At 36.5% G+C, this 13,066-nt stretch overlaps 1 protein-coding gene across 3 annotated transcripts in view; it reads left to right on the top strand.

The window, feature by feature from the left end:
- Positions 1 to 13,066, top strand: part of LOC145670977 (uncharacterized) — a 48,631-nt gene that overhangs the window by 19,640 nt on the left and 15,925 nt on the right. The window contains exon 2 of one of the 3 annotated variants that reach the window (XM_081739597.1): positions 3,244 to 3,521. The gene's annotated coding sequence lies outside the window, so the exon portion shown is untranslated. Of the gene's footprint in view, positions 1 to 3,073; positions 3,522 to 4,211; positions 4,353 to 13,066 lie in introns of those variants that run through there. The other 2 variants (XM_081739598.1, XM_081739599.1) reach the window with 2 other exon arrangements.

The following is a 13,066-nucleotide window of genomic DNA, read 5'->3' on the forward strand; positions in this document are numbered from 1 at the left end:
CCAGGATCGGCACCCTTCGGAGGGCGGATAAACTTTTAGCAGGCAGGTATTTTTTTATATACCTAAAAGAATAGTTTTATATGATTTGACATATAGTATAAAATACAATGTCGGGGGGGAGGAAGACATTACTATCAGGAGACACTCGTCTCCCTTGCCCACATATGGCGTCATTACTGCCTAGACCCCTCGACTACATCACACGGCGACCACTTAGTCACAATGCCTCCTTTGCTTTGTTGTTTGCGTTTCTTTTTCAGGCTGTGCTGAAATCTATATTGTGTCTGTGGGATCTCTCTTATCAGAGATTCTGCATAATTAAAAAGAAGAAGGAGATAAGTATGACGCAACTTAGAAACGTAATCCTGTGACACTAGAGAGAAAAAAAAAACTTGGGAAATATGTATATCATCATTGTTGCTACCTGAATATATTTTTTACTGGTTGATTTGAATTTAATGTTCTTTCTTAAAGAGACTACATGAGACATGGACCTACAGCTTTACGTGGGATCCGAACCACATGACCTACCGAGAATCGAATCCGGGACTCCCAGGCCAAAAATGGAGTCAACGTGGCTCAGTGGTAGAGCGCTTATTCAGGTCCCTGGTTTGATTTCCGGCCAAGTAAGCTTGTGGTGGACAACATCGAGTCTCTGGATTTTCTCGAGGTAGTCCCGTTTCCTCCCACCTTCTCATTCCACCAATTTTTCCACCATCATTCATTTCCTTTAATCATTGTCTGCCTTAGCCTAAAGGACATAGTTAAAAAAAAGGGATGTTAAAGGGATGTTAAACTCAAATAATTCATTTCATTTTTTCCCATGACAAACACGCCTACATTAATTATATAGCCGTGAGGGAGCTCTATATTCTTTTATTGTTAAAGCCTAATATATGTGTATGGATCGTAAATGGATGAAGTTAGACAGGTAACCCACCAGACTGGATGATCCGGATAGGCCCATAACTCGAACAGAGCTTCTTCTTGTTCACCTCAACCATAGATTAGTGGGCAACAGGGAAATTTTAAAACTTTTCTCTCGCTTGGGAGAGCTGTTTTATACCAAGCATATCTTCCTTTTTGCTGAAACCTAACCTAACTTCCAAAGAAAACTTCGAACTCTACTTACTAACTAAACTACTTTTTAAAATACAGTCCATCACAATAATTTGTATTAACTAAGTATTAGTGTTATATATGGAACAGTATTATTTTCTACTGCCTATTGTATTACAATATAAATAAATATAAAACCCTAACTTCTGGAAAAGGAAAATAACGTAACCTAAACCTATTCTAAAGTTACTATTACTACTACTACTATCATCGAAAATTCTATGATTAAACTAACTTAATCTAATAAATATTTTCTGCTAAAACTGTTTAATAAAATACTTACCTGTCTTGAATACCTTGGAATACGTACCTAAAACTGATGGACCGCTGTACTGGAATCCTGCCTTGCATATCTTCTATAGAGCTGTAAAGAAAAGGAATGTATATGATTAATTTGTTGTATCACTGCACTATTTACAAATTGTGTTCTTTTTAAAAAAAATATATATTCAGATATAATAAACTAACAACATTTAATTTCTTGTTAAAGAGTAAATTATTTATGTCAATTACTGAGATAAGTCATAGACTATAAGCTACATATATTATGATAAATTGCTACTTACCGGAACAACTTTTGGCGTTTGCTTTACGTAAGGGTCGACATCAAAAGAACCTGCTGTTATTATCGTTTTCGCGAACGTCATCGCGAATGGCGACACTGGGCCTTACTTTGTCTTAGAGCTGACATTGTAATTATTAATCTTTGAACAAAATAATATCGGCTGTATCCTGAAGCACAGGTGCAGTTACAACTTGTGGGTAAAAACATAAGAGATGCTACAATGCAAACGGTGTTTTATTTATTTATTTATTGTTTTGTTTTTGTGAATAATATAAGATGAGTCATACCTTCTACTTGAGACCTTATTTTGAAGAATTAACATCAATATAGATTTAACAAGTATGCTGTCCGCCTGCCTTTATGAGGACATCTATCTTAAGTATAATAAAGGGTGTTTCAAAACGACACCGACACGTTTGGGAGGTGATTCCTAACACCAAGATAAGACAAAAAGTGTAGACCAACCTGGGTGCACAAATAGTTCCTTTCGGAGTTATAGGCTCAAATAACTCGAACCAATATGTGCCCTATCAAAATATCCCAGTTCCAGAATCTTACAGTACTTCCGCAACAATTTTTATAGAGGTAGTTGGTGAGTATTTCAAATTATATGCCTGTAGCCAAATTCCTTGTATAATAATTGTTGCGTGAGTACCTTAGGATTCTGAAACATGTATTTTTGGATAGCGCACATATCAGTTCGTAAGTGAGGTCTTGACCCGACTACAATAGGTCCCATAGTATTGTAGCTATGGACCCTTAAAGTTCATTTTTTTCGGCAGCCTGTAATTCCGAAAGGAAGCATTTCTGGACCCAGGTTGGTCTATACTTTTTGTTTTGTCTTGGTGTTAGGAATCACCTTCCAAACGTTGTCGGTGTTTTGAAACACCCTGTGTAGAGGTATATTAACCAGTAGTGTATTGGACTGGTTAATAAACCTTTCCAATCATTCTTCTGAACACACTGAAAGAATTGCTATTCGACAATCCGCAGGTTTATTAATATATTTAACTGCTGGAGATCAATTTGATTGTTAGAACAAATGATCCTAATACTTTCAGTTATCATGATTTAGGTATATTACCATCTGTTATTCAAGAGACATGTTCTTTTTTAGAAACTAAAACAGGAATAAACGAACATAATAGCCAACATCAGTACGATTGATTCTTCTTTAAATTCTCCAGCAAGAATTCTACTTTTAATAATAATAATAATAAAATCAGAAATTTGTCCTAATTTTGTTAAGTGGTGGTAAGTAATATGGATGTTGATGTACCTAAAAGTAATCCAAATTATCACAGACTATAAGCAGCTATGTTAGCAAAATTAAATATAACAACTGAACAATATAAAAATAATCTAACTATAGCATTAAAAAAATGAACTTAAAATTCAAAGATGGTTCAAAATTTATTTTCTTCTAAACCTGAAATAATATAGTATAATATTAAATGGCCACCCGATCAATTTTTTAACAAAGATTCATGATTATATGAATTATTACACGTTAGAAGAACGTTTTTCATTACTAACGCAGTACTTTCAATCTATTACAGGAAATACTCTACACCTATAGACTGATATTTTACGTTCAGTTTTGGAATCATCAACCTTCAAATCTAGATTAAATTGATGGAGTAATTCCTGGACCATCAGAAAAAAAAATGAAAATCAACAAGAGGCACCATATCTTATAGTATCGCATCATCTGAATTAGGTCAAGGTAAAAATGGAACTAAAAGGTCACAATGTAACTAACGATAGTACAGGAGCACAAGAAGCAGAATAACCTGTAGCTATTACTTCAGTTCGTACAATTGAATCCGAGTCACAGGTATGGGAATTTATATATTTATATTTACAAATGAAGGCTAATGTTTAGCAGAAGGGGTCCAGCAATTGTTTCTAAAAAAAAATATTACAATTTCGGTAATTTCTGTTCACACTAGGTTAGGTTAGGTTAGTTTAGGTAAGTTTGGGTTAGTTTAGGTTAGGTTAGTTTTTGTTAAATTATGTTAGTGTAGGAGTCCAGCATAATTTTCCAAGAAATGACAGAATTTCGCTTATTTCTGCTTCTATTCGGTTAGTTCAGTTAGCTTAGGTTAGATTAGGTTACGTTATGTTAGGTCTAAGTACTTGCATCATCCATTTCTTCTGTAAATTTTGTATTTTTTACGTGCTTCTGGATCCCTTCTGCTAAACATAACCCCAAGTGAATAATATATAAAAGCGTTATAGAATATTTTACAGCATTCGTAGTGAATTTGTGGTATGCTAGAACGTACCATTCATAATACGATGTGACAATACATACGCACGCCCCCCCCCCACACATATATATACAGATACACACAAAATGATAATCTCTTTTGAAAATATGGAACCAAGATGAAACCATATTCCGTTTATTATTATGGAAATATAATAATTCCTAAGTTGTAAACACTGAATATTATCATATGTATCATATTTTTGCACTGCCAAGTGTTTTGTAACGGACAATGAAATCTGCTTATGCGGAGAGCAGAAACGGATACGTTGATACCCTTAGAAACGTTAGCAATTTAGTTCACTCAAATACTTTTATATTTATTTTTTCCTCATATTTGTGTGTAGAAAAAAAATCATAGTCAAAGCCTGTGAGCGAAGTTCTGAGTTTTCTTTGGTGAGTAATTAAAGTATAAAGTTGTAATTTTAAAACTTTTCTATAGTGTTTCTGCTTCAGGCTACTTGTGACTGTGAGTCTGGTTACTGAACAGCATGGTGGGTCAGTGCTTTACTTCTAGTGCGAAGGCTCACAGGTCAGGTTTGTTTCAAGGCAATGTAGTGGAAAAGAATCTCTGTGTGTGTGTGTTTTTTTTTTTGTTTTTTTTTTTTTTTTCATGATTTGAAAAGTAATGAATGTTACCTGGGGGACAGGGAATTTAACTTTATAAATTAGGAAAGAACTTAGGGTGCGAAATCATAACAATCGAAGTGTGTAAGAGGGTGGGGCAGGAAAAACAAAAATAACTTTGCGCACTGGAATGTTTCGACATAGTTGACATATTTGATCATCTATAATTATTAAACTATATAAGATTAGGTGTACCGTTAACCATGAGTTCACTTGTTAATTACAAGAAAATATATGTTAAATTGCATATAAATTACAGTAATTATATCTAGAGATTTCTCAGTCGTTCCAGGTCAAATCAACACAATTTGGTAACAAAATTTACGGTACCGGTACCTTACCATCTCAAATTGTCATGAAATTTTGCACCGGGGTACTAAGCAAAATACCAAATTTTATCCTTATATATCAACCGGTATTGTAGATAAAGCTATGTAAAGTTTCAAAAAATTGCCCAAAATAGTATACTCAATGTATTTTGAAATTGGAATTACGGCTCTCCTAATTGAGCTAGAGAGCTGGTTCATTTTACAGCATTGTTTATGACCTTTCCTGTGCTGTACAACATCATATAGGCTAGTACGGAATTGTTTTTTCAAAATCAAAATCAAAATTTTACTTCAAACATTTTCAAAAAGTACATATTTTAAAATTTTGAAATTAATTCCATGAATAGATAGTGTTGTCGTAAAGCACCTGGCAAAGTGTGAATTTGGGATGATAATGGGTTCATTTTTTAAAAATTCAAAACTAACACTATAGTTTGTCATTAATACCCAGTACTCAGTTGAAAAACTCAAGTATGCAATATTTTTTGTTTTGCTTGTGTAAGTAAATCTGAAAAGTAGAGTAATGGTTCTAAAACATATCATACAGACTTGCAATCTGCTGGCAGTACTTATTACCTCATATTCTAAAAATTTGAACTTGAAGCTAAGTTAAATGCTGATACTTTTGAACTTTAGTTTTCTAACGTTAATAAAATAATACTAATACACGTTTCACAATTAAAAATGTTACTGTAAATAAACGTGATTTGTAAAAGGTATGCATTTAGTACTGATATAATAGCAGGATTAGCTTTTTTTAAATCAGGCGTTTAAAAAATTTGGTGTAAACATGAAAAAAGAGAGAAAATGCTACAAATCGGACGAATTTCATAGTGACATTTTCACATATGTCGAATCATCTGTATTAGTTGAATCTAATTTTTACCTTGTAATTAACGGGTCCCGATAAGCCCACAAGATTTCTCCTAGCTGGAAACTGAGTAGTGGTTCAGATGCCACTTTAAGTAATATGTCCAATCCTTCATAACCTCGGTGTCACATAAGGACGTTAAGCCTAAAAGAAAACGAACGAACTGAAACAGCTTTAGCAGGTCTACCGAAAAATTTTGAAAAATGTAAACGTCTAAAAGATAATAAATAAATATAAACTGCAAAGGAACAAATCCTATGCATTTATATTTTTAAAAAATAAAATAAAAAATGCCCTACTCAAAATTTAAATCCTGAAGCCGCCCCTGCTAACGAAACAAATTCTATCCTATGTATCTTCTTGACTGAATGGCTGTTTGATAGTTATCAATATTTTAAACTTTGCTTAAATATATTGATAAAAAGTAGGCAAACGTTATCGACTTCATCTGTAGCTTATCAATTGCACATTTTAATTTTCTTCAATGATATCTCATACTAAATTTTTAATTTTAAAATTCCAGCATTAATTGTTTGTATAAACAGTATTTTAGCGCAATGGTTATCACGGATGTACGCAGGAATTTGTTTCGGGGAATCCACAGCTTTTCAAGGAGGGATCAAATTCAATACGAGGACAAATTGTAGATAAAGCTATGTAAAGTTTCAAAAAATTGCCCAAAATAGTATGCTTAATGTATGGTTTGCAGGGTTGGGAAAAGGAAGTGTCAAAATCTCCAAATAAACTTCAATCAGGCTATGTCACCGCTGTCTATAAAGGAAATTGGTAGCTCGGGTGCGTTTTACAGAAAAAATAAGTTGATGAAGTAAAAATAACCTGGGGCTGGGCCATCTCTATCATTCTCATATCCATCAAATGCTGATGTTCTGTGGATGTCTGTAGTGGACGTTCTGACTAAAGTGAATCCTGTAACTCCCACTGGAGGAAGTTATGTTCTCCTTGAAAGTTACGTATGCCGGAGAAATATGTTTTTTTCAAACTTCAAATGATAAACATATCCTACTACTTATTGAAAAATTTTACTATGGACTCTCTATACTCTTTCTTCAAGTAAGTTTTCATTTTTATTTTCACAGAAGTGTAAAACTTACCATTCTTGTGTTATTACCCTATGTACAGAGTATTCTTGAAAAATCTAGTGTTAGATTTGAATTTTTTTAACAATGAACCCATTATCATCCCAAATTGATATTTTGCCAAGTGTTTTACAAAAGTACTATCTGTACATAGAATTAATTTCAAAATTTTAAAATATGTACTTTTTTGAAAAATTTTGAAATAAAATTTTGATTTTGAAAAACAAATTCTGAATTAGCTTATACAATGTTATATACCACAGGAAAGGGCATGAAAAATGCTGTAAAATGATACCTCAATTATCTCTCTAGCTCAATTAGGAGAGCTCCAATTCCAATTTCAAAATACATCGAACATGCTATTTTGGGGATTTTTTTTTTTAAATTTTATTTTATAGCCCTATCTTTAATACTGGTTAATATAAAAGTTGAAATCTGGTATTTTTCGTAGGCTACCTAGAAGGCATCTACGCACCAAATTTCATTAAAATCTGAGATGGTGAGGTTAAGTCACTGTGTTGAATTGCTATGGAATGGCCCTTCTGTCAAGAATGTCACGTTATTCACATACACCTTCCCAGTAAGGTTTTAGTAGCGGGAAAACTTTGTTCCAGAAATATTAACTGGGGGAATCCTTCCAGGATTTCGCACCCTGTTTACAAATAGTATATGCATCACTATTAACAGATATCAATCAACAATGGATACAATCTACTACTTAATACTCTAGATTTTCGTAGAGGAGTACATAAAGAAAACCCATTCGAGCAGCATAAAAACTATCAAGTGCATCAGATTGATAAATAAACCTATTCCGGCATAATAAGAAACTATCAATTGCATCACATTTGATAGATAAATCTATTCCGCCAGAGTAAAAACTAACAACTGCATAGGATTTGATAAAGAAATCTATTCCAGCAGAATAAAAGCTATTAACTGCATTAGATAGATAAATAAACGTATCAACTCACTATCGGCATTGAAACCTTACCGGGAGAGTGTGGATAAAGTGACATTATTATCAGAAGTCTCCAGATATAATTGCAGTAATTCATATGTGATTAACATGTATTTTACATGTAATTAATGGGGGCATGGTGACTCAGTGATAGAGCGCTGACCTCTTAGTGCATGGGGTCGCTGGTTCGATCCCCGGACAAGTAAGTATGTGGTGGACAACATCGTATTCGTTTGTTTTCTCGGGGTACTCCCGTTTCCTCCCACATACTCACTCCACCAATTCCTCCATTACCACTGACTTTCTTTAATCATCTGTCTCCCTTAGCCTAAAGGGCATAATCGTGGAACGTTAAATTGAAATAATTCATTTCATATAATTAATAAGCAAACTCATGATTAACGGTACATCTAATCTTACGTAGTTTAATAATCAGTGGCGTATTTAGAGGGGGCTTCCGGGCTTAAGCCCCCCCCACGAAATCTTACTTACTATAGTCAAGTATATGAAATATCTTGCAGAATTTTCACATTTTCAGGTAAAGCTCCCCCCCGAAAGTTAGCAAAGCCCCTCCCGAAACAAAATCGTAAATACGCCACTGTTAATACTTATAGATGATCAGTTATGTCAACTATGTCGAAACATTCCAGTGCAAAGAGTTTTATCCTTTCTTTCTCCTGTCCCCTTCTTTTGATTTTTAAAATATATCCCGTTCCAGATAATACATTCATTATTTTCCAAATCATGATGAAAAATCTTTACATACACACACAGAGATTCTTTTTCACCACATTGCCTTGAAACAAACCTGACCTGTGAGCCTTTGCACTAGAAGTAAAGCACTGATCCACCATGTTGTTCAGTACCCAGACTCACAGTCACAAGGAGCCTGAAGCAGAAGCACTAATGAAAAGTTGTAAAATTATGAGTAGAAACGAAGTTACAAGGTATTGAAAATTTGATTTTTGTTTTCAAAGACTATATTTTTAAAAAGTATTTAGATAAGTATCATATCCAATTAAGTAGATGGTTTTCAACAGATGTAACAATCATAATGTCGTTTATGGCAATTTGATATTTCAAACCATTCTGGAGATATGAAAAAATGGTAAAATTTGATATATTGCTTAAAATGGCATATTTGTGGATTGTGGGAATATTTTAAAACATTTTTTTTATTTATTTATTTGCTTCTATAACATTATAACTAAACGCTAACAGTTCTAGTCTTTCTCCAATACAGTTTGAGATATCAAATTGCTATAAACGGCATTGTGATATGCACATCTATTGATCTATGCAATCAAATTTTCAATTTCTTATAACTTTGTTCCTATTTATTCGAAATCCGCCTTACCATGATCATAGTATTAGACACAAGTACTGTGGAGGTGAATTGCCCCGTCTCAATTGCTTTATTGCTGCTGTGAACCATACCAAAATTTAGATGTTTGTGACACTGTAACATCCTTAATTTCCAACACTGAATATCAAATGTAATCTTGTAATTTTTTGTTTAATATACAAATTTGAAATGCGTAATAACCCAACTTGGTATGATTTGAAAAAATATAACTTTATGTTGGGTTGGTAACATTGTTAACCTGATGGTACACAAATTATGTCAATGTCCTCTGCTGATATTTGCATGGTAAAAAATTTCATTGTATTTGTCTGTTGCGATAGTTTGAAAGTTACAAGAACGTATCGAGATCAATGGTCCACCCTGTACATCTGTGTATATATATATATATATATATATATATATATATATATATATATATATATATATATATGTGTGTGTGTGTGTGTGTGTGTGTGTGTGTGTAAAATATGTGATCAAAAGTATCCGGACACCCCCAAAAACATACGTTTTTCATATTAGGTGCATTGTGCTGCGACCTACTGCCAGGTACTCATTATCAGCGACCTCAGTAGTCATTAGACATCGTGAGAAAGCAGAATGGGGCGCTCCGCGGAACTCACGGACTTCGAACGTGGTCAGGTGATTGGAGTCACTTGTGTCAGAAGTCTGTACGCGAGATTTCCACACTCCTAAACATTTCTAGGTCCACTGTGTCTAATGTGATAGTGAAGTGGAAACATGAAGGGACACGTACAGCACAAAAGCGTACAGGCCGACCTTGTCTGTTGACTGACAGAGACCGCCGACAGTTGATGAGGGTCGTAAAGTGTAATAGGTAGACATCTATCCAGACCATCACACAGGAATTTCAAACTGCATCAGGATCCACTCCAAGTACTATGACAGTTAGACGTGAGGTGAGAAACTTTGGATTTCATTGTCGAGCGGCTGTTCATAAACCACACATCACGCAGGTCAATGCCAAACGACGCCTCACTTGGTGTAAGAAGCGTAAACATTGGACGATTGAACAGTGGAAAAACGTTGTGTGGAGTGACGAATCACGGTACACAATGTGGCGATCCGATGGCAGGGTGTGGGTATGGCGAATGCCCGTAGAACGTCATCTGTCAGCGTGTGTAGTAAAATTCGGAGGTAGTGGTGTTCTGGTGTGGTCGTGTTTTTCTTGGAGAGGGCTTGCACCCCTTGTTGTTTTGCGTGGCACTCTCACAGCGCAGGCCTACATTGATGTTTTAAGCACCTTCTTGCTTCTCACTGTTGAAGAGCAATTCGGGGATGGCGATTGCATCTTTCAACACGATCGAGCACCTGTTCATAGTGCACGGCCTGTGGCGGAGTGGTTACACGACAATAACATCCATGTAATGGACTGGCTTGCACAAAGTCCTGACTTGATTCCTATAAACACCTTTGGGATGTTTTGGAACGCCGACTTCGTTCCAGGCCTCACCGACCTACATCGATACCTCTCCTCAGTGCAGCACTACTTGAAGAATGGACTGCCATTCCCCAAGAAACCTTCCAGCACCTAATTGAAAGTATGCCTGCGAGAGTGAAAGCTGTCATCAAGATTAAGGATGGGTCAACACCGTATTGAATAGTGCTATGTGATCAAAAGTATCCGGACACCTGGCTGAAAATGACTTACAAGTTCGTGGTGCCCTCCATCGGTACTGCTGGAATTCAATATGGTGTTGGCCCACCCTTTGCCTTGATGACAGCTTTCACTCTCGCAGGCATACTTTCAATCAGGTGCTGGGAGGCTTCTTGGGGAATGGCAGCTCATTCTTCACGGAGTGTTGAACTGAGGAGAGGTATCGATGTAGGTCGGTGAGGCCTGGAACGAAGTCGGCGTTTTAAAACATCCCAAAAGTGTTCTATAGGAATTGAAGTCAGGACTCTGTGCAAGCCAGTCCATTACAGGGATGTTATGGTCGTGCAACCACTCCGCCACAGGCCATGCAGTATGAACAGGTGCTCGATCGTGTTGAAAGATGCAATCGCCATCCCCGAATTGCTCTTCAACAGTGAGAAGCAAGAAGGTGCTTAAAACATCAATGTAGGCCTGCGCTGTGAGAGTGCCACGCAAAACAACAAGGGGTACAAGCCCCCTCCAAGAAAAACCCGACCACACCATAACACATCCACCTCCGAATTTTACTGTTGGCACTACACACGCTGACAGATGACGTTCTACGGGCATGCGCCATACCCACACCCTACCATCGGATCGCCACATTGTGTACCGTGATTCGTCACTCCACACAACGTTTTTCCACTGTTCAATCGTCCAATGTTTACGCTCCTTACACCAAATGAGGCGTCGTTTGGCATTGACCTGCGTGATGTGTGGTTTATGAACAGCCGCTCGACAATGAAATCCAAAGTTTCTCACCTCACGCCTAACTGTCATAGTACTTGGAGTGGATCCTGATGCAGTTTGAAATTCCTGTGTGATGGTCTGGATAGATGTCTACCTATTACACTTTACGACCCTCATCAACTGTCGGCGGTCTCTGTCAATCAACAAACGAGGTCGGCCTGTACGCTTACCACATCAGACACAGTGGACCTAGGGATGTTTAGGAGTGTGGAAATCTCTCGTACAGACTTCTGACACAAGTGACCCCAATCACCTGACCAGTTCGAAGTCCGTGAGTTCCGCGGAGCGCCCCATTCTTCTTTCTCACGATGTCTAATGATTACTGAGGTCGCTGATAATGAGTACCTGGCAGTAGGTGGCAGCACAATGCACCTAATATGAAAAACATATGTTTTTAGAGGTGTTCGGATACTTTTGATCACATAATATATATATATATACAAGGGCGGATCTAAGGGGGGTTACGGGGCTGTAGCCCCCCCCTTTGAGGCTTAGGTTTACACTGGATAAAATGGGCTTCAATTCAGCTTTACACTGGATAAAACGGCAAATTATGGTTTAGCCCCTCCCTTGATCATATCCTGGATCCGCCACTGTATATATATATATATATATATATATATACAATAGTGCTGTCGAAATCGGTTTTTGAAAAAACCGAAAACCGGTTTTTGAAAAAAGTGAAATTTCATAAAACCGAAATGTCGGTTTTGAAAACCGCATTTGCGGTTTCGGTTTTGAAAACCGCATTTGCGGTTTCGGTTTCGAAAACCGCTTTTGCGGTTTCGGTTTCGAAAACCGCTTTTGCGGTTTCGGTTTCGAAAACCGCTTTTGCGGTTTCGGTTTCGAAAACTGCTTTTGCGGTTTCGGTTTTGAAAACAGCTTTTGCGGTTTCGGTTTTGAAAACCGCATTTGCGGTTTCGGTTTTGAAAACCGCTTTTGCGGTTTCGGTTTTGAAAACCGCATCTGCGGTTTCGGTTTTGAAAACCGATTTTCTCAAAAACCGAAAACTGCAGAAGTCACAAAAATTCGAGTGCACTATTATCAAGTAACGACGAGGAAACAGCAAAGAATCTTTCCCATCTTCGGCTCACAGTTGCCAGATGGAGGGAAATTTCCCCGACGTAGGGAAAAAATGCTCAAAATTTGCAGAGGTGAAAGAAGATATTTTTCTTAAAATGTCTTAATGTGTAGGGAAATTCTTGTTTAGTATTCTTTTACAATTGGCAGAATAAAAGAAAAATAAGTTGCAGTTTCTCACAAAGAGGCACGGCTATCGTTATTGGGAAGTAAAAAGATATAGAATAAAATATGATCGGTGTTCCCTTCACGTATGAACTATTGCAGGTGTCTGGGACTTGCGATAAGAAACCAGTCAACACATGCAAAACCACAACATTCACATTTATCGGAGTGGCAACAAATCAACAATAAAATTGTGTATTGCGATCTAAA

Source organism: Thermobia domestica, chromosome 15, assembly GCF_964235325.1.
Source record: "Thermobia domestica chromosome 15, izTheDome1.hap1.1, whole genome shotgun sequence".
NCBI lineage: Eukaryota > Metazoa > Arthropoda > Insecta > Zygentoma > Lepismatidae > Thermobia > Thermobia domestica.